The sequence below is a fragment of the Molothrus ater genome, chromosome 20 (genome assembly GCF_012460135.2).
Source record: "Molothrus ater isolate BHLD 08-10-18 breed brown headed cowbird chromosome 20, BPBGC_Mater_1.1, whole genome shotgun sequence".
NCBI lineage: Eukaryota > Metazoa > Chordata > Aves > Passeriformes > Icteridae > Molothrus > Molothrus ater.
The window spans coordinates 1,029,754-1,051,482 of record NC_050497.2 but is presented as its reverse complement, the minus strand read 5'-3'; the positions used below and the strand labels follow the sequence as shown (position 1 = coordinate 1,051,482).

At 49.9% G+C, this 21,729-nt stretch overlaps 1 protein-coding gene across 1 annotated transcript in view; it reads left to right on the top strand.

The window, feature by feature from the left end:
• Positions 1–21,729, top strand: part of ZNF618 (zinc finger protein 618) — a 148,677-nt gene that overhangs the window by 32,004 nt on the left and 94,944 nt on the right. The window lies entirely within an intron of this gene.

Below are 21,729 nucleotides of genomic sequence, written 5' to 3'. Positions count from 1 at the left end.
TGGAGCTGCTGCTGGACAATCAGTTAGTGCTCCTGATGATGCCCCCAGCCAGGGGCCTGGGGGTTGGGTGTGGGCAGGATTTATCATTTATGTGCTCAGAAATGGGTTATGCTGGCTCTGCTCTGAGAACCACTTTGTGGTAGGGTTTAGTGGGAGTGGTGGTGTGTCTTGGTTTGAAAAGACAGATCTCTGCTAGGGAAGGCAGGGACCTTCCTTGAAATGGAAATGTAAACCCCCTTCCTATGAATTATTATAATTTTGAAATTAAGGGGCTCTCAGGCAAAGATATGGGAATAGGAATAACAGTTCTTTACTAGGAAAATTAAAATACAAATGCAGTAGTACAAAAAAACCCCTACTGGCAGAGTCAGAGCAGGCCCTGTCCCCCTGTGTGTCAGGGGGTGGCACAGCCCCATCCCATGGGGGCTCAGCCCTCCTGCAGTGCCAGCTGTGGTTCTGCTGGAGCAGGGATCCTGCACAAGGGGGGAGTTTTCCTCTGCATCTCCAGGGCTGCTGGAGATGGGCCTGGGCTCCCTCTGGCCATGCAGGGCAGCAGAAGCTGCTCCTCTGGCAATGCACTGGGCAAAGGCTGCTGTGCTGTGCCAGGCTCACATTGGATCCAGGTAGGAATGCTTGGCTCCTCCCCTGGGCGCAGCATCTCCCCATGGGATGCTGGAATTGGATCAGCCCTGCAGGGACACTCAGTGGCCATGGACAGCAGAGATCTCCTGCAGGGAGGATTGGCTGGGGGAGAGATCAAGAAAAAACTGCCCCATGGACAGCAGAGAACTGCCCCAGCTCTGACAGACAGTGATGGAATACACACTCAGCTGCACCTTGCAGCCTGAGACATGGTGTTTGGTTGAAGGTTGGACTTGATGATCTTGGAGGTCTTTCCCAACCTTATTGATTCTGTGACTCTCTGAATCTGGTTCTGTGCTCTCTCCAAGTTGCCTTCCAGTAGCTGCTCTGTTTGTTTTTGTGTGTGATGTGAGGCACTTCAGCATTTGGCATGGGTTTGGTAGGAATGCTTGGTGTCTTCCATCTTGGCTGGTGTGAGAGCCTGGTCTTATCTTTTGTATTTATAGAATAGTAAAAAAGCAGCAACTGAATAAATTAATGAAAGAAATTTCTGCCAACAGCAACCAAGCACAAAGACAACCCCTCTCTCCTGTGAAGCCCCTCAGTGGCTCAGTGAAGGATGGGAGATGATTCTGGAGGTGTTGCACTTAGGATGATGATGTTGCACTTAGGCTTTTCCTGCTTTTATACACTTTTCTAACCCTTCTATGGACCCATGGTCTGAGCCTGCTCAGCTTTCCTCACGTAGGCACTCTCAGACAGGAGTGGACCAGCTGCTTTCCATTTTTGCAAGGGCTTGATCCTGCATGAAGCTGAGTGATAAACACAGGATGCAGGAGCCAGAGCGTTTCACACTCAGTGGGTGAGGACTGATGGGTCTGGAGCCAGGCCAGGACTGCTGCCAGACAGCCTGAACCGGGCTTCTACCTGTGCCATGGAACAGTGATGGTGCTCCTTGTTCTGAGAAGGGCTCTTTTCTTGCAAGAACTGTTGGAACAGGCAGGGAGGTGTTTTCCATTCCACTGTGCTGGGCTGTGCAGCTCCTCATGCCTTCCCTTGCTCTGCTCACAGCCCCTGAAGGGCATTGCTGGGGGCAGGTGAAGAGCCCAAGCCTCCCTCTGTGTCCAGGAGGAGTAACAGGGGCTGATGTTGTGTCCACAGCTGGACCCAGCAGCTTTCATTCTGCACAGGATGTCTCCAGTCACCTCAGTCAGGAGAGAAAGGTTGGTTATGGATTCAGTCATAGAATCCTGGATGGGTTTGGGTTGGAAGAGACCTTAAAGCTCATCTCATTCCATACCTCTGCCATGGGCAGGGACACCTTTCATTACCCCAGGTGATCTTACAGGTCCAACCTTGCTGATTGTGTTCTATATTCTAATTTAAATACATAAAAATGCAGCATGGAGTAAGTGCTTGACTCTGAAAATCAGTTTGTGGGTAAGATGTGGAAGAGTGAAGGTCTTGGGACATTTTTAGTTGCCCTTCAAATCAGTTTATTTTCTGTTTGGTATGTTCTACACGTCATTAAAAACCAAGTTAATGCTCGTTCAGACTGACCTTAACAAGTGACTCCCAGAGTTGTGGCCCCTCAAAATTGTATTTAGCCATAGAGAATGGGAACTGTTAGAGCCTTCAGCAATGTTTATCTAGCTCAAAGCTGTGGAAGATGGTTGGAGAAAAGTAAATCTTGTATCCACCCAGCACAGGGGTGCTGAGATTTCAGCTGAGCCCAGGTTTTATTGTTTCCCCAACGCTGCTGGAGAGGGGCAGTAGTTGCACTGGCTTTGCAAGGACATAGATTAGAAGCAGATCTGGCAGTTCAGAGGCCAGACTGTGTGTGGTGGCCAGCACTGGTGCCTGGCACGTGCTGGGCTGCCCAGCCACCTCTGCAAGTGCCACTGCCTGCTGGTGCTGCCAGGGGCCTGGCACTGCTGGCCACAAGGGCTTGGAGCTGCTGTGTGGCTGGGCTGGAGCTGGGGAATGCCTGGAGTGCCTGCACAGCAAAGCCACCTGAGTGATTGCTGGAGTGGGGTGAGAAGTGTCCCTGTGTCCCCAGAGGCTGCTGTGCCAGGGCTGGCAGTGACCTGGAGCCTGTTTGGGGCTGTTTGCAGAGCAGAGCTCCTGGGGAGCACAGGGGCTGGGCTGGGGGACAGAGCCAGCTCTGGGCTCTGCATCCTTGGCACAGAGAGGCCACAAGAGGCTGCTGGGTCTTGGGCATTGGTGGATTTTCACCAGATCCCCTTTGGCAGGAGCAGGCAGCTGTGGCAGATTTCTGATGGAGGGTTTGTTGTTGGATTTGTGTTTCTGCTCACAGCAGATCTGTGTCCCAGAGTGTCCCCTGCCCATGGGAACTGCAGCGTTTTCTAGGACAACACTGAACAGGCCCCAGAGAGCAGTCCCTGGTTATTTGTTGCAGTCCCTGGTTATTTGTTGCAGTCCCTGGTTATTTGTGTGTCAGTCTGTATAAACACTCCCTGGATAGTGGGAGCTCACTGCCTGCATCCCTCCATCCTGGAATGACCTTCTTAGCTTTGAAAAGCAATCAAATGACCCTGCTTTCCTTTAATCATAAGTGCACTGGCAGTAAGTGGTTTGAAGAGCCCTTAACATTGTTCCTTTCACTGGCCAGGTTGTCTCTATCTGCTTTTTGATGTTTTGACTATCCAGAAGAGTCTGGGGATGACCCTTGGCACTTGGATATCCTCTCCAAAACAAAGGAATGATTTTGTGAATAAAAAGCAAGACTGAAATTCAAGACATAAGTGTCTAGTTCTCACAAAATCTTCTTCTGTGGCTCTGGGCAGGTTATATGATCTGTCTTAGATTTTCCAGCTCAAGAAATGAAGAGAAATTACTTATCAGCTCACATGCAAATTGTCAGCACTAACTGGTGTTTGGGGCACAGCATGATGTTTTAGACATTTTGGTTGGTGTTTCTTATAGCTTTGAATGCTTACAGTGACGGAGGGAGGTTTGCTTGAGCCTCTGGAGCTGTCCTGCAATAGAAGCTCTCATCCTTTGCCTTGTCCTTTTCCTCTTTAGAGACAGAAATACATCACCATGTCAGCTTCAGGATGGCTTTGTCCTGGTAGACCTGAGTGGGGTTTTGTGTGCTGGAGATAAGCAGTGGAGCATCAGGCAGTGCCCTTAGCAGAGTGCCAGGGTTTTGGTGTGCCTGGAGATCAATTGCTGTGTCATTATAAAGGTGCCTATTTGCAGGTCAGAGCTCAGGTACCCTGCAATAAACTCTCAATACCTTGAGTATTTTATCCTCAGTCTGTTGGTGAACTCCTGTAGTGCTGCCAGGCTGCCATCTTTCACAGATGGTGAATTCTCTTCCAAACTAGCAATAAATAATACTAACAGTAATAATAAAAAGTTGCTTCTATTTAATGTTTTGAGCAGTGACAATAGCCTTTGGAAGAGTCGGGTGTTCCTTGCCGAGGGGGTCGCCATGGCTACTGTCCATGCTGGGTTTAACAGCCCTGCTGGCTAATGCAGCACAAACAGATTTGGCTTTTCCTCCTGCCTGTAATGAATAGCAAACTGCTGTGTATTCATTAAGGGAAGCAACTTGCAGAGGTTAAGTGTTTGATTTCTGGAGCTGCCATCGAGGGCAGTCATCAAAAATAAATTGGGCAGCCAAGGAGGAAAAGGGGTTTATAAGATGTAAAGTGGGAAGAAAATAATTGCTGCCTCATTCCTTGTTTCTTTCTTTGGGTTTTGCAGCTGTAAGTCAGGATCTCTGGGTCCAAGCTATGCAGATTTTTCTTCGATGTGATCAGATTTGCTGGAGAGTGAGCTTTGTTTTTGACAGGAACCCATCTGACTAATTCAGCAAAAATAAACAAATAAACAGAGGCTCTTGGTGCAGTCACCCAGGCCAGGCAGGGAGGAAGTCAGGGCTGACTTCAGAGCCTGAGCAGCACCAGGGAGTCCTGACCATGCTCTGTCCACCTGTCCAGCCTGGAAGGGCTCCTCATCACCCAGGCCTGTCACAGCCTGTCAGGAGGGATGGGCACATCTCACATTCCTGCTGTGGGATGTGAGGAGCCTCTTCCTTCGGCATCCTGGGTGCATTTGTTGCACATAAAATGGAAACAGCACAAAATGAAGATGTCACTGGTGGTGTCAGCACACTGAACAGCCTCCTCATCTTCTGGGAACCCTCCTGGCCTCCTCTGTGGCCCCTCAGGTGCAGCAGGAGTGCCCCTCCTAAGTGGCATAAGTGTCTTCCAGCCCTTTTTCCAGGATAATGTCCTTCTGCTGCTCATTAGTTTGGGGTTTGGTTATTTCCTACTTGCACAGTTTGGCTGCTTAAAAATGCATCTTGTTTAAATGAATGCAGCACACCCATTGATCCAGATGGCATTGTATTAGTGACCTGTCCTCTTTAATTATGTGCAACTAATTTTTAATTTTATGTTCTCTACAAACATGACTGCGAATGATTTTCTAGCTGCTTGTAAATCAGTGATAGATATTGAATCCTTTCAGGGATTGCTTTCTCTTGGAAGAAATGAGGATTATGTCATTACAGCTGGTTTTCAGAATTTATCAGATAGCTGTTTTTTAATCCACTTAGTATGTGTTTACATTGATTTCTTTTTTAGGGCTGTTTTTTTTTTTAATTTATTTTTTTGACTCACCATCTTGTGCAATAGTAAGCTGTGCAGAAATCTAAGTCTCTTATGCTAAAGCAGTTATCTTTCTCAAACCCATAAATCTTATCAGGAAGTAACTCAAAGTCTGTTTGGCAAGGCTGGTTTTCTTTCTTCTTTCCCATATAAAGACATCCAGGCTGAATTTCTTGCCGCACCATTTTCATCCAGGTTTGTTAAGGTGTTCACACCTGCAGAAAAATTCATTTGAAACCTTTCCCTGTGTTTCTCTGTGTGAGGTGAGTGGTTGTATCTGCCATGAGCATGGGAGTTTCTCTCTCTTGTCTGGCAGTGTCACCCAGTCAGTGCCATTTCCTCACAGCTGGATTTTTTGTTAGGGAGGACAATGTCACGTGGTGCTGGCAGAGAGAGGCTGAGCTGGGAGGTGTTGGGGAGCTCTGTTAAAATCCATCCTGCTGTTCCCTTGTGGCCTGACCTGCTGACACCTGTGGGGCAGGACAGGGCAGCGATGTTTACCCAAAGGCCAGGCCTCGTTTGGGAGCGTCACAGGGCCCTGGGGACAGGGACCTGGGCGGGGAATCACTCAGGGGCAGGGGGGGTGGGGTCCACCAGGTGCTCCGGGCTGTGCCTGTGCCACAGGATGGATCAGCCACTGCTGCGTGCCCATGGAATGGGCTCCTGTGATGGTGTCACTGTGCTGTCAGTGTGATAGTGTCACCGCAATGGTGTCACCGTGGTGTCACTGTGCTGTCACTGTGATAGTGTCACCGCAATGGTGTCACCGTGGTGTCACTGTGCTGTCACTGTGATAGTGTCACTGCAATGGTGTCACCGTGGTGTCACTGTGATAGTGTCACTGCAATGGTGTCACCATGGTGTCACTGTGCTGTCAGTGTGATAGTGTCACCGCAATGGTGTCACCATGGTGTCACTGTGCTGTCACTGTGATAGTGTCACTGCAATGGTGTCACCATGGTGTCATTGTGCTGTCACTGTGATAGTGTCACCGCAATGGTGTCACCGTGGTGTCAGTGTGATAGTGTCACCGCAATGGTGTCACCATGCTGTCATTGTGCTGTCACTGTGATAGTGTCACCGCAATGGTGTCACCGTGGTGTCAGTGTGATAGTGTCACCGCAATGGTGTCACCATGGTGTCACTGTGATAGTGTCACTGCAATGGTGTCACCGTGGTGTCACTGTGCTGTCACTGTGACATCACTGTGGTGTCACTTTGGTGTCACCGTGGTATCACTGTGATGTCACTGTAGTGTCACTGGAGCATCACTGTGGTGTCGTTGCAGTGTCACAGTGGTATCACTGCGATGTTGCTGTGGTGGCACTGCAACGTCACTGTGGTGTCACCGTGTTGTCACTGTGGTGTCACTGTGGTGTCACTGCGATGTCACTGTGATGTCACTGGGATGTCACCATGGTGTCACCATGGTGTCACTGCAATGTCACTGGGATGTCACTGGGATGTTACCATGATGTCACTGCAATGACACCACTGTGTCACCGTGGTGTCACTGCGGTGTCACTGCAGTGGGTGTCACTGCGATGTCACTGTGGTGTCACTGCAACGTCACTGTGGTGTCACTGCAGCATCACTGCAGTGTCACTGTGATGTCACCATGGTGCCACTGTTGTGTCACTGCAATGTCACTGTGGTGTCACTGTGATGTCACTATGATGGCAATGCCACGCCGCTGTGGAGTCACTGTGACGTCACTGTGCCGTCACTATGATGTCACTGTGATGTCACAGTGATGCCACTATGGTGTCATTGTGGTGTCACTGCGTTGTCACTGTAATCTCACTGTGGTGTCACTGTGGTGTCGCCGTGGTGTCACTGCGGCATCACTGTGGCGTCACTGCACTGTCACTGTGGTGTCACTGCAATGTCACCGTGATGTCACTGAGGTGTCACCGTGATGTCACTGAGGTGTCAAGGTGGGTTCTGGGTGCCCAGGAATGAGGCCCCACCTGCCGCCGTGCTGCACCCACCCATCAGTGGGTGCCTGGCAGTTGTGGATTGTCCCTCCATGGTGGATTTCCCCCTCTGGCTCTGGCATTCAGGGTCAGGTGCCTCTCTTGCAGCCCTTGCTGTGCTTTCCTGGGAGCTGCTGGGTGATGTCTGACCCGGGCAGGGACAGTCCCACATCCCCGGGTGTCGCTGGTCCCGGGGCATGCTGTGGTCACACCAGCAGATGCTACAAAAGGCTGTGTTAGCCCAGAGCTGCCTCTGCCTTGAAGCATCTTTAAGGGGCTCAGGAGCTTTTTCCAAAGACCTCTGAAGTCAAATGGAAAACTTGATAAGCTGAAAAGCCTCAAGATGAGATTTAGAAGGGAATAGGAGACTCTGAGTGTGTCTGAATGGGTTTGGGGGTCAGGGAGTGCTGGAGGTAGGGACACCTGTGTGTGCCCTGAGCTCTGGGGCAGGAGGAGGAGAGGGTGGGCAGGGGAGACCCCATGGTTGTAGTTGAGAGGAAGATGAGAAGCTGGAGAGTGGAGGGGCCATATCTCAGCAGGCTTCTCATTTAGCCTGTTTGGTGTTGCCCTGAGGGTATTTTGGGTGTGTCCTGTCCGTGTTTGCTGCCCGCGGCAAATACTGAGCTGTGGAGGGGCCGGAGGGCTGGGTCTGCTGGGGGCTGCAGAGTGAGATGTAACAGTTCCTGTGCTGGGGTCCAGGTCCTGCAGGGGGATGTGTGTGTCCTTGGAGGTCCATAGTGAGCAGCTGCCCCTAAGCCAGGCTGTAAATGTGCCAGGAGTTAGTCCAGGGCCTGATTCTAGATTTAAGTCAGACCCTGAGGCACCAAAGAGCTTGGCAGTGGGGGGCCAGGCTGAAGTACAAGCCACTGTGTGTGAGGGTCTGTGAATAAACATTTGTTTTCCATGCATTGGGCTGAAATCTTTTGTTGCCTTTATGGGTAAGATGAAACTTGGTGAATCAGCCCCTTTAAAATCACATACAGTGCTGTAGATCTGGAGCCTGCTGCTCGAGATCAGTGATGGTAAGAGCATCAGAAATTTAAAACATCTTTATTTGGATGCTGAAAGCCTCTGTGGTTAATAGAGCTCGGGTAGAAGGTTTTTATTAGAGAGAAACCCCTGTAGTTTAGGGGAAAAGCCAGGCCCCAGCTGATCAAATTAAGCAGAAGCAGCCTCACGCACGGGATGGGCTGTAATTGCTCACTTCAGAATTTCTCTCCTCTCTCTGCCTTTCAGCTGAGGACAGCACTGCCACAGTCAGGGCATCATCTCTGCTGCTGCCAGGTGTCCCCACTGTCCCTCTGTGCCCAGGGGACCAAGTCTCACCAGTGGATTCTGGTGATGCTTTAAAGGAGGAGATTGTTGGCTCGTGGGCTGGAGAGACAGAACCAGAGGGGGATGTTTGGGGCTGCAGAGGAGCAGCAGTGCTTGGTTTGAGAAGAGGCACTTCAGGCACCCAGAGTGAGCAAACACAAAATCCTCACTGGGCAGAACTCGGGTGTGGCTCTCCAGGAGCAGCAGGTCAGAGCTCAGATCTGTGTCCAGCAGCACAATCTGTGTGGGAGTTACTGTCAGGCTCCTTGAGACATTGCCAGGAAGATGGGGTAGGTGATGAGGAGCTTGGAGAAGGCTTCAAAACCAGGCTTTGAGCGTTTTTTGGATGAATCAGAGGGAGAAATGCAGAAGAATTCAGGAAAAGGAGAGTTGCAACATCAGTGTGGTGTGGTGTGACGCAGGAGAGTGGCGGGGGCCTCTCCTGGGAGCTGCTCAGGAAGGTGCTGGTGATTCCCAGAGCTCTGGGATTCCCAGGCTCTGGAAGGAGCTCAACACCAATGATGGAGGAGCCCAGGAGGGATCTGAGCTGGCCCATCCCCTCCAGTGCTGATGGAGATCAGCACAGATGCTGGGACTGGTGCTTTTACCTGAGTCGTGAACAATACTTTGCCCTATTCAATTTTTACTTTACTAAAATGAATATCATGGACTTCTTAGTAGTCATAGGAGCATAAAAATCTCAGTGTATCACAATTCATCATCCTTTAAAAATTGAATTTCTGTTGAATTATGCCTTGCTGCTGTAGTGCTGGGGAAAAGCTCTTATTATTCATAACTATAAATACAGCGATGTCGAGATTTAACTGGTGCCTGAAGGCTTTATGCTGCACTTTCATACTGACAAAGCAAACACTCTTATGGATTGCTTTGAGTTTATGGGGGCAGCTGAGCCCTTCCCCGCTGCTGGGAGCAGAATCCAGCCATGCCCCTCTCCAGTCCCCATCTCTCAGTAGGCAGGAGGACTTGGGGTCACTTTGGCCCTTTGGGGTGGAGATAAAAGACCACCAAAAAAGGGAAATGAAAGAAAGACATGAATACCCAGTTGGGTGGGTGAGGAAAACCGACCTGGATTGGTCAGGGTGCTGAAGGACACGTTTCAAAGAACAACACCAGGTTGGAGGGAGTGCTTGGGTTTGGAGAGCAGCTTCCATGGAGTGAAGGACAAGGCACGAGAGGTGGGGAATGAGATGAATCCTCCAGAAAGTGCCTGAACGGTCTGGGCCTGCAATTGGAACTAAATTAAAGAGACTATTTGCTTTTTGGAGTAAGGTTCTCACATCCTCCTCTTTGTGAGCATCAATGAACACTTGAATGTTCCTCCTTGTCCCAGCTGAACATTTAAACAGACCTTGGCTCCATCGTGCAGTGGCTGATGGGGACAGCCCTGGCTGGGTAGGAGTTTGCTCAAGTTTATGTTTTGCTTTTTGAGCCTCTATTTTGGGCCTGAAACATGAAAAAGTCCCATAATTTGGTGCTCAGCTGAGGCTGAACTTGAGGCCTTCATACAGATTTAACACAAAAGAGAAAGGAGTTAATCTTTTACAGGAAATAATTTACATATGGAAACAATTCTTAAAAACTGGATTGGGTAAATCTGGTCTCTAGGGACAAGGTGGGAAAGATTCTGACTGGATTTGGAAGGAATTTTTTTGTGTGTGGTTATAATTAGAAATTTACACATAGCAAAAGAAGTCTTGCTGTTGAATGTTGGTTATCATGGCCCTTAGGTTGTTTGGAGTTTTGTTTGGTTTATGAACTCTTTTCTTTAAATAGCACTTGAGCCTTGCAGAAGTTTGGCAGTGGCATGTTTAACTTTTGACTTAGTTTGGATGTTCAATATTTTCATTACAAAATAACTCTGATACATTTTTATTTTTAATCACAAAAATTAATAATCTCTTGGGTACTGAAATTCTGTATTTGAGAAATTGCAAAGCCTCCATTTTGGGCGTTGTTCCACTGAAAGCAAGACAACAAAATTGGTGATTTCATGGTAGTTGTATTTTCCACTGCATTTCAAAACTGGTTTCTGTGCAGGCACGCAGAGCGATGATGAAAAGTTCTAAAAATGAAATACCTGAGTGCAGGGCTGGAGCCAGGCTGGGAGAGCTGGGGGTGCTCACCTGGACAGGAGAAGCTCCAGGGAGAGCTCAGAGCCCCTGCCAGGGTCTGAGGGGTCTCCAGGAGAGCTGGAGAGGGACTGGGGACAAGGGATGGAGGGACAGGACACAGGGAATGGCTCCCACTGCCAGAGGGCAGGGCTGGATGGGATATTGGGAATTAGGAATTGTTCCCTGGGAGGGTGGGCAGGCCCTGGCACAGGGTGCCCAGAGCAGCTGGGGCTGCCCCTGGATCCCTGGCGGCGCCCAAGGCCAGGCTGGACAGGGCTGGGAGCAGCCTGGGACAGTGGGAGGTGTCCCTGCCATGGCAGGGGTGGCACTGGATGATGTTTGATGCCCCTTCCAAACCAAAGCAGTGTGGGATTCCATGGTTTTTTCTTTAGTAAAAGCCAAGGGGTTTCTGACCTTCCAATCTTGGAGGACTCTGGAGCTGTGGGGTGCAAATACCAGTGCAGAGCAAGGATGGGTTGATGAAAGGGGAGGTGCCCAGGAACCCATTGCTGGGGAGTGCTCTGCTCCCTATGGGTGAGCTACAGCACTGGGACAGTCAGCAGGGCAGGGTGGCACAGGGACAGTCAGGGCAGTGATGGCATAGGGACAGTCAGGGCAGAGGTAGCACAGGGACAGTCACCAGGGCAGGGTGGCACAGGGACAGTCAGAACAGGGTGGCACAGGGACAGTCACCATTGGCAGGTGTGGCACAGGGACAGTCACCATTGGCAGGGTGGCACTGGGACAGTCACCATGGCAGGGTGGCACAGGGACAGTCAGCAGGGCAGGGTGGCACAGGGACAGTCACCATGGCAGGGTGGCACAGGGACAGTCAGAACAGGGTGGCACAGGGACAGTCACCATGGCAGGGTGGCACTGGGACAGTCAGAACAGGGTGGCACAGGGACAGTCACCATGGCAGGGTGGCACTGGGACAGTCAGAACAGGGTGGCACAGGGACAGTCACCATGGCAGGGTGGCACAGGGACAGTCCGCAGGGCAGCAGTCCTGGTTGTGGCAGCTCTCACCTCTTGCCTCCAGCACATCTTTTAAATTCAGGAGCGGGCAATGTTTGTGCATGGGTTTTTCCATGGGAATGGGCCCTTTATCAGTAAATCAGAGCCTCTGTGGGCTGGTGCAGGTTCCTCAGGGGTGTTCTTTCACCTGATTTTGGCAAGGCAGGTGGGTGCTGGTTAATGATTGCCTGGGACTGCTCCTGACTGGGCTCAGTGAATGTCTGAGTGAGCACAGAGCTGAACCTGGGCAAGGGACCCTGTCCTGGAGCTCATCCCACATCCCCCCATGGGAACAGCCCAGGGGCAGCACCAGGCCTTGGGGCTGACCCACCTTGCTTCCCAAACCAGCAGGGTGTGCCCTGGTCCTCTGTGCAGATTCAGAGTCTGACTGGGACAGGAATTGGAGGAACTGGGGAGCTGAGCCCAGGTGGTGGCACCTGGGGTGGCACAGCAGCAGGTGGATGGAGAGCAAGGCCTGGATGCCTTCACTTGGAGGATTTCATTTAAAGCCAGGCTTTGCTCCTTGCATGTCTGCTTTTCACAAGGGAGAGAAACCTCAGCTCAGAGGCCCATGCCTCCAAGCAGATGTCTTTTATTTATTAAATCAATTGGTCCTTGCTAAAAGATGTTTATAATTATTTATTTCTTTTATATCTACATCCTCTTGATGTTCTTGGAGGGTGCAGGAACCTGAGATGGGGACACAGGGCAGCTGAGCCACCTTCCCATGCAGGACCCAGCCCTGGGGCACCCACCCAGCAGCACCTTCAGCTGACACCCCCAAAGGCCCTTTTATTTGTCTGGATTTCCAACAAGGCATTTATTGCAGCACTGCCTGGCTGCTGCTCCTGGCCCTTCCTGCTGCCCAGCCGGCTCCGTGTCGTGGTTTAATGATTGCAGACTTCAGTGCTGGTTAAATAGTGCTCAACAAGGAAACGGGGGAAAACCACACTGGGATAATCTAAGAAAAACAAGGATTATAAAAATGGCTCCGAGGTGCTGGCTGCTGGAAGCAAAACCTATTTTGTGGGTTTGTTGCTGCACCTTTGCTTGGAAAAAAAAAAAATTGGAGCAGTTGTTGCACTCGTTTTCTCAGCAGATGGGCTGCTCCATCGGAGGCAGCTCACCCGTCTGGAAAGCAATTATGTTGCTTGGCCCAGTCTTGATTTGCACTTCTATTAGCACGGGCTTAACTATTGCTGCCTTGGGAGGGAGGCTTCGTGGATTAGTTCCTCTTGAAAACAAAAAAACCAAAACAAAATCAAGCCCATGATGCACCACGAAAATGTTTTGTGAAAAAAAAAAAAGGAAAACAATTTTGATGCCATTTCAGTGCCATTTTGATTCAAAAACTGCTGGAAGGTCACCTTAATATTCAGGTTATTGGTGGCAATGCAAGAGGAAATTTAAAATAATATAATGATGAGTGGTGCTGGCTCCACAGCCTTTTTAACAGCATTGTCTGCCATGGGGAGTTCTCCCTGTGTAGGTCAAGAAATTCACTGTTAAAATTTTATGTTTAATTCTTTTATTATAAGGAAGGACACGATTCATGACATTGGCATTCCTGTGGTACTGGCAAGAGCTGCTGGAAAATGATCCACTCTTGGCATGCTCAGGGGTCCCCAAAGCTGGCCTGGACAGGATGGGGCCAAGGCAGGGCCCTGGGCAGGGACAGGGCCCTCTTCTCTCCCATCAGGCAGAGCAGGAGTTCTCCCTCAAGCAGCCCTGCACTTCTGCTCAGGTGTCAGTCAGGGAATGTGGCTGGATCCATGCATGGATATTCCACAGAACTGAAGCTCCAGGTCACTTATTTTAGTGTATTTGCTAAAGCATTAATAGAAGCTACCCAAAAAAGCCCTAAAAGAGCTCCTAAGTGTTTTCTTTAACTTTTTTTACTGCAAGTCTTTATGAGCATGAGGCATTGATGGCTTTCCCAAAATTCAGATGTGCTGGCCTTGGGATGGGATTTGGGCAGCAGCTGCATGGTGGCTGCCTGGGACTGGAGCTTGCTGGGACATGGGTTTGACTGGGGCTGGTTGTTAAAATTTTTCCCAACTTCCTCATTGTCCCAAAGCATTTGCTTTGTGTCCTGCTGACAGCAGGATTGAGGAGGACATGGCTTAGTGCTGCCTTATATTTATTTCCTAGTTCTGTTTGAAAAGCAATGAGTGGGAGTTGCTGTAACTCCACAAGGCCACCAGGCACGTGATATGGCCAGGATTCATTGATGTTATTTCTTCTTCATTTCATCAAAAAAGGATGAAACTTTCTATGAACAGCAGGATAAAGGCCCATTTGGAGTTGGTTTGTGCCATCCATGCCAGCAGCACTGGTTGTGCCATCCTCAGCACCTCAGCTGGGATTAACCCCTCACCTGTGCAGCCCCTTTGGCTGAGGGCATGGCAGGGGCAGGACATGGGGACAGGGGTCTGACCCACTGCTGGGTGCTGCTGCACTGCTGGGTGCCCCCTCTGTGCTGGGCTCCTGCTCCAGGGCTCAGGGATGGGCCAGCCCTGGGTTCCTGTGCCAGCCCTGGGTGCCCTCTCCAGCCCTGGGTGCCCTCTCCAGCCCTGGGTGCCCTCTCCAGCTCTGGGTTCCTGTGCCAGCCCTGGGTGCCCTCTCCAGCCCTGGGTGCCCTCTCCAGCCCTGGGTGCCCTCTCCAGCCCTGGGTTCCTGTTCCAGCCCTGGGTGCCCTCTCCAGCCCTGGGGTCCTGTGCCAGCCCTGGGGTCCTGTTCCAGCCCTGGGTGCCCTCTCCAGCCCTGGGGTCCTGTGCCAGCCCTGGGGTCCTGTTCCAGCCCTGGGTGCCCTCTCCAGCCCTGGGTTCCTGTTCCAGCCCTGGGTGCCCTCTCCAGCTCTGGGTTCCTGTTCCAGCCCTGGGTGCCCTCTCCAGCTCTGGGTTCCTGTGCCAGCCCTGGGTGCCCTCTCCAGCCCTGGGTTCCTGTGCCAGCCCTGGGGTCCTGTGCCAGCCCTGGGTGCCCTCTCCAGCCCTGGGGTCCTGTGCCAGCCCTGGGTGCCCTCTCCAGCCCTGGGGTCCTGCTCAGTGAGGCTGCAGAGAGCCCTGGGCTGGCTGTGGTGGGAGGCCCTGCTCTATTTTTGTGGATAATAAAGCTCCAGGTGTGTTCCCACCCCAAGCAGGAGCTGACAGCCATTTTGCTTGTCATTAATAGCACAACTTAATCTCCCAACAAGACTTTTCCTGTGATATTGCTGTAAAACAAAGCAAAACAAAACAACCTTTCTTCCTTCAGTATCTCCATTGCACCACCCCCTCCCAAACAAACACAAAAAATCCCAATTCCTCCTCTCCTCTGACGAACAATGACTCATTCAGATGGGTTTTTTTCCTATTTTCTTGACTGTTTTTTAAATTTATTTTCATTTTGGCCTGTGCCTCACTGGGGTGGTGCTGGCAGCAGCACCACTGGTGAGGATTGCCCTGCTCCAACCAGCCCCTGCCTCTGACTCTTTCTAACTCTGCCAAAACTTTTTTAAGTGTTTGGACTGAAATTTTCCAAGCCAGGTGTCTGCCCTAGGAAGAAATTTGTTTGGAGAAGCTGCACAAAAACTCTCACTGGCCTGGCTGCTGAATGGGCTCAGAGGAAGGAGGGCTTGCCCACAGTGAGCCCAAAAATGGATGGGGATGGGGAGGAACCCAGCTTTTCTGAGCCCTTAGAGGGGATTTCCTACATTTTCCTGATCTTTAGGAATTGTTGTGGGTTTGAGTCCTTCCCTCCTAAACGTGGTTAAATGTCCCAGGGGTTTGGGGCTGGCACCATCACTGAGCTCTTTGTTTTAGGGAAGGAGGAAAACCATGGCTGGTGTCAAGTGGGAAACTGGGAGAACTTTTTATATTTCAGGGATGTGGCACTGAGGAAAAACACCCTGATCCAGCTGTGTTACTCACCTGGGGAAGTACCTGAGGTGTGAATGCTCAGTTGAGCCTCAGGAGGTGTTGGCTGAGGTGTTGAGCATCCCTACCCAGAACCAGAGAGCAAGGAAAGTACAAATATGGGAGGGGGAAAAAACCCAACCAGAAAAAAAAGACAAAATAATCATAATTTCTAGAAAATATTGTAAAAATTCTAACTCTAAGTAAAAAAAAAAACAACAATGGGGGCCTGACAGAGACCAGCCAAGTCAGTCTGGTTGCTAGAAATTTTAATTTTTTTTTCCCCCTTATTTTAATTTTTATCTAAATCAGATGGAATACTTGACACATTGAGGGTCCCATGGAAGGAGTGATGTGTGTTCACCACCTCAGGGTCAGAGCATGGGGCAGGCTGGTGGCACCTCAGGGCTGGTGGAATCTCAGGGCTGGTGGCATGTCACACAAATTTTTTTGGTAGTTTCTGACTTTCTGATTTTGCAACAGTGTTATTTTTTCAGTGTTGGTTTTAATGTAAACCCTGCATAAAGTTCTGTTTCCAGGATGGGCTTTTAATCCTGGAATCACCTGATGGTGCTGACCATGGTCTGTCAGACTCCCTGGGATTTATGAGCTGTGGGTTGATGCCTTCCCTTGTTTACTTTCTCTCACTTTATCTGCCAATTTCCAGATTCTTTCACGTTTTTCCTTTCAACCTAATGCCTTAATTCTGGTGCTTTATTAATCTATCTAATTATGTTGAGTTCAAGTTGTTTGAAATCCACTTATGTTGGTATAGGAAGTACTTACTGTATTAATCAAACGATCCAAGGTGGCTTCTCCTCTGAAGTCCTTAATTTGTGCTATACATATTCCTGCTAATAACATCCAACTTTGTAACAATGCACGTTTCCTCTGGGTTTCCAAGGAGACCCTGAAATACATTAATTCTCTGATTTTTTTCAAGTACACCAATAATTTATGTGGGATTGTGAGATGTTCCCTTGTGTGGACACATCAAACACCAGCAGCCTCTGAAATCCCAGCAATGGTCTTTGTGCAGGGCTGGCAAAAGGGCTGGAGGCAAACAGCTGCTTATCACAGGAACTAGTTCTCTTAAAGATTTCAAATACATACATTTAATAGAAATGTTTTTATTATATGTGTAATGTATTATATAATACAATATATAATATAGTTGAAGTAGCACACTGGATATTTAATATCTGAACAATATAATAAATACAGAAAAAAAATTCTTAGAGATTTAAAATTTTATTTAAATCATGTTTTTGGAGACAGGTAAGGGAGAGGAGCCTGGGAGGGCTCTTGTTTTGGGTGGGAAGCATCTCTTTTGTGATCAGCATTTTGTTTCTCCTCCTGGAGAAACGAGACCTTGGTGGTGCTGGGTTTTGCTGCATGGGTGTATTGGAGCAAACACTGTGGATGAAGCTTTGCTCCATCTCTGCAGGAGCAGAACAGTGTTTCCCACCTGTATTTATTGGATTTTTGTGACTGTCTTCCCTTGCTGGGTCATACAGGCAGTGAAACCTTGGAAAGGGCTGATAGTGGGGGTTTCCCCCAAATTTTGTGTTCCCTGTACACCCTAGCTCTGTGGTGAACACTGGACAGGGGGAAGGTCATCAAAAACCTGCAGAAAGCAAGTTTGTGAGTCAAACTGCAGGTTCCAGGTGTGGGATGTAGCTCTAATTGGATCTGCACACCATTCAGAGCAGCAGAACCAGGGACAGGAAGGTGGCACTGAGTTAATTCTGGCTCTGACAAGCCCTGTTGCTGCTGAGGTTAAATCTCTGGGGTTTGGTTAGAGGGGACCAAAGGATGCTGGGACATCAGAGACAGCACCAGCCACAGTGACTCTGTGGGAATACAGGAGAAGCTGTGGAAATTGGAGGCATTTGGAGGCATTTAGGGCACAATTGGAGGCATTTTGGGCACCAGACAGACTTTGGTTGATGCCTCTAGTCTCTCCACATCCAGAGCCATGTGGTGCCATTGGGACAGCAGGGAAGTGGTGGCACCACTGACAACATGGGACTGGTGCTGCAGCCTCTGAGAGTGCTCTGCCCTGCTCTGCAGGCTTTGCCCTGTGCTTGTTTCTGGCATACAAGCCATGGTTTCTGCACAGATCCAAAAGCAGGGCTCTGCAGGAGCCGTGGCACAGGGTTGGCTCATAGGGACAATGAGCATCCCTATGGACACCCATGGCTTTTCCAGACAGCAGTTACCTCAGTAAGGCTTGGGCACTAATTGTTTTCTGCCATCTGTGCTCCTCTGCTGTGGAAGTGGTTGCTTTTCTGCTGGGTGATTTGGGAGCAAGAGTTCTCCCAGCTGGACTGGTCCTTCAGTGTCAGGCACGTTCCAGATGCTAACCCCTGTCCTGGCCTTAAGTGTGTCACTCCAAGAATAGCATTAAGGTTTCAAACTGAAGGAGGGATACTTTTTTTTGTGTGTGGTGGTTAATGATTAATTAGGTCAAATTCTCCAAAATTAGACTGCTGGAGAAGGAATGAGCCAGCACTTTGCATTTTGACAAAACCTTATGGCAGAAACTGATGGGGCCTGATTCCACCTCCTCCCTCCTCACACTCTGTCCCATGCCCCAAACTCACTTTTCCCCAGAAGAGGCTCCTTTTAAAAATTGTATCCATTAATATTCCCATTTCCTTTTTCCCCCCCTTTTCAAATCTTGCATTAAACCCCTGTAGATTCTGCTTTAAGTAGGCAATTAAGCTAACAACATAATTATATCCCTTAATGCTCATTTTAACCGGTTTAGAGAAGAAACAAAAGGGGAAAGCAGCTTCAAATATAGGGAAATAAAAGCTCTGTTGTAAAGATATTTTTGATACTCGTGATAATTTGTGCAGAGTGCAGAGTTGGCCCATTAGAGGCTGTGGGGAAGCCTGGAGGTCATCATTTAAGAGCCTCATGGGCACTGTGGGCTTTTACCTTCTGAATGTCCTTTTTCTGAACCCTACAAATTTTGGGGCATCCCAGGAGACTCCAGAGTGTGTTCACTTCATATTTGGCTGCGTAGCTGTGGCCTGATAGGATTTTCTCCTTTTTATTCCCTCTGCAATTACTCACCAGAGGCTGAGCGTGAGGCTGCGTGGCGCCGCTCACCGCGAGCGAGCGCTGGGAAGGGGCACCGATGGAATGACTGCAGTGGGGCTGGGCCAAGGCTGCCAGGCTCCTCCAGGAGCCCAAGGGTGGCTGTGCCCTCGAGTGTGCCTCCTGTAGAGCAGAACTGCTGTGAGACTGGGTAACTGCTGTGGCTTTGTGCAGAGCACGCAACATCCAAAAATCTGTCTGCAAGGCACAAAATTTTGTGAAGCCGTTTGGAGCTTGGAGCCAAGGAGATGCTTTGGCATCTTGCTGGGGCAGCTGCTGGAGCCTGACTTTCTGAGGTGAGCTGGTGAAAGGCTGAGGGTGCAGCACAGGCCTGAAGAGCTGTGGACTCTGCTGTCCTTTGTAGAATAGAATAGAATAGAATAGAATAGAATAGAATAGAATAGAATAGAATAGAATAGAATACAACACAACACAATACAATACAATACAATACAATACAATAGTTTGGGAAGGGACCTTTAAAGCCCATCTCATTCCAACGCCCCTGCATTGAGCAGGGACACCTTCCACTATCCAGGCTGTTCCAAGCCCTGTCCAGCCTGGCCTTGGACACTTCCAGGGATCCAGGGTCAGCCACAGCTTCTCTGGGCAGCCTCTGCCAGTGTTTTATCACACACATTGTAAAAAACATCTCCCTTATATCTAATCTAAATCTCCACTTTTTTAGTTTTAAACCATCTCCTCTTGTCTTATCACTACTGCACTGCTAAAAACTCTATCCCCATTTTTCCTTATAAACCCCCATTAAGTATTGAAAAGCCACAGTAAGATCTCCCCAGAGCCTTCTCTTCTCCAGGTGAGCACCCCCAGCTCCCCCAGCCTGGCTCCAGAGCAGAGGGCTCCAGATTTTGGAGCAGCTCCTCTGGATCTCTGCAGCAGCTCCAGCTCCTCCCTGTGCTGGGCCAGGGCTGGGGCAGCTCTGCAGGTGGGGTCTCACCTGAGCACAGGAGCAGAATCCCCCCTGCCCTGCTGCCCACAGTGCTGGGGCATCAGCCCAGGATGTGTTTGGCTTCTGGGCTGTGTGTTCACCTCCCCTGTCCTTCATTCCCTCGCAGTGCAGGAGCCTCCGAGCAGCCTGGCCTGTGTCTGGGGCTCCTGGGACAGGGGGCTCAGAGCTGGGGGCTCCTGTCTCCTGTGACAGAGCCCATCTGGCTCTGGTGAGGAGCAGCAGCTTCATCATGGTCCCTGCCAGGAATGGGCTTGGAGGGTTGCAGTTGGCAGAAGAATCCCATGTGATTCATTGGCTACTGGCTTTTTATCTGTGGACTAACTGCTAGATAAGGAAGGGAAAGAATTGGATGGATGGATGGATGGATGGATGGATGGATGGATGGATGGATGGATGGATGGATGGATGGATGGATGATGGATGGATGGATGGATGGATGATGGATGGATGATGGATGATGGATGGATGATGGATGATGGATGGATGATGGATGGATGGATGGATGGATGGATGGATGGATGGATGGATGGATGGATGGATGGATGGATGGATGGATGGATGGATGGATGGATGATGGATGGATGATGGATGGATGGATGGATGATGATGGATGGATGGATGATGGATGGATGGATGGATGATGGATGGATGGATGGATGATGGATGGATGGATGGATGATGGATGGATGGATGATGGATGGATGATGGATGGATGATGGATGGATGGACGGATGGATGGATGATGGATGGATGGATGATGGATGGATGGATGGATGGATGGATGGATGGATGGATGGATGATGGATGGATGATGGATGGATGATGGATGGATGGATGGATGATGGATGGATGGATGGATGGATGGATGGATGGATGGATGGATGGATGATGGATGGATGGATGGATGGATGGATGGATGGATGGATGATGGATGGATGATGGATGGATGGATGGATGGATGGATGGATGGATGGATGATGGATGGATGGATGGATGATGGATGGATGGATGGATGGATGATGGATGGATGGATGGATGGATGGATGGATGGATGGATGGATGGATGATGGATGGATGGATGGATGGATGGATGGATGATAGATGGATGGATGGATGGATGGATGGATGGATGGATGGATGGATGGATGATGGATGGATGGATGATGGATGGATGATAGATGGATGGATGGATGGATGGATGGATGGATGGATGGATGGATGGATGGATGGATGGATGGATGGATGTTGCTCTTGTTTGAGCAGCATCTATTGCATGTCTGTTAATCACCACAGAATCATGGAATCGTTTTGGCTGGAAAAGCCCCCTAAGATCTTCAAGTCCAGCTATGGAGCCAGCACTGCCCAGCCAACGCTGCCCCACAGTGGGAGAGCAGGGACTGTTTCCAGTGTCACACCCTGAGTTATCCCCAGTCCCAGCTCAGTCACAGCAGGTGTTCAGTGTGTCCTGGCAGGGTAAAGCTTGTCCATGGGACACTGCTGGGCTCTTGAGCCTGTGCCCAAACAGGCTGGAGCAATCTGACCTGTGCAGCCCTCTGAGCCTGATTATGGGTTTCCCTCTCCACCAAAGCCCCGTACTGTGGTGCTTTGCCAGGACCTCAGAGCAGCTCTAAACACTGTCCTGGCTCCAGCCTGGCCCCAGCTCACCCCACAGAGGTGTGGCACAGTGGGTGAGGTGATGTATGGCATTTGTGAGGAGCTGGAGATGCCCCAATTCAGTTTTCATTTCAACACAAGCAGATGCTTTGGAGGGTTTGCAATGGTGCAGCTCTCCCAGGCTCTCCATCCTCCCTGGGCCTGGGGCTTTGCTCCAGGTTCCCTCCAGAGGCTTCCCCATAACTCAAGAACATCCTGTGCCCTCCTTTGTGTTTAGGACCATGTGGAGGCAAAGTGAATCAAAGCAGAGGTCCCTTGCCCAGGATGGAATGTGGGGATTGGAGAACAGTCCCCAGTATTCCCCTGTTCTATACAGATGCTTTGAACTGTCACAGCTTCCCATACACTGAATCCACACTTGGAATGTTACGTGCAGAAAACAATTCTTAGGTGAAATTCTCAGATGTTTGAGTAATTCAGTGAA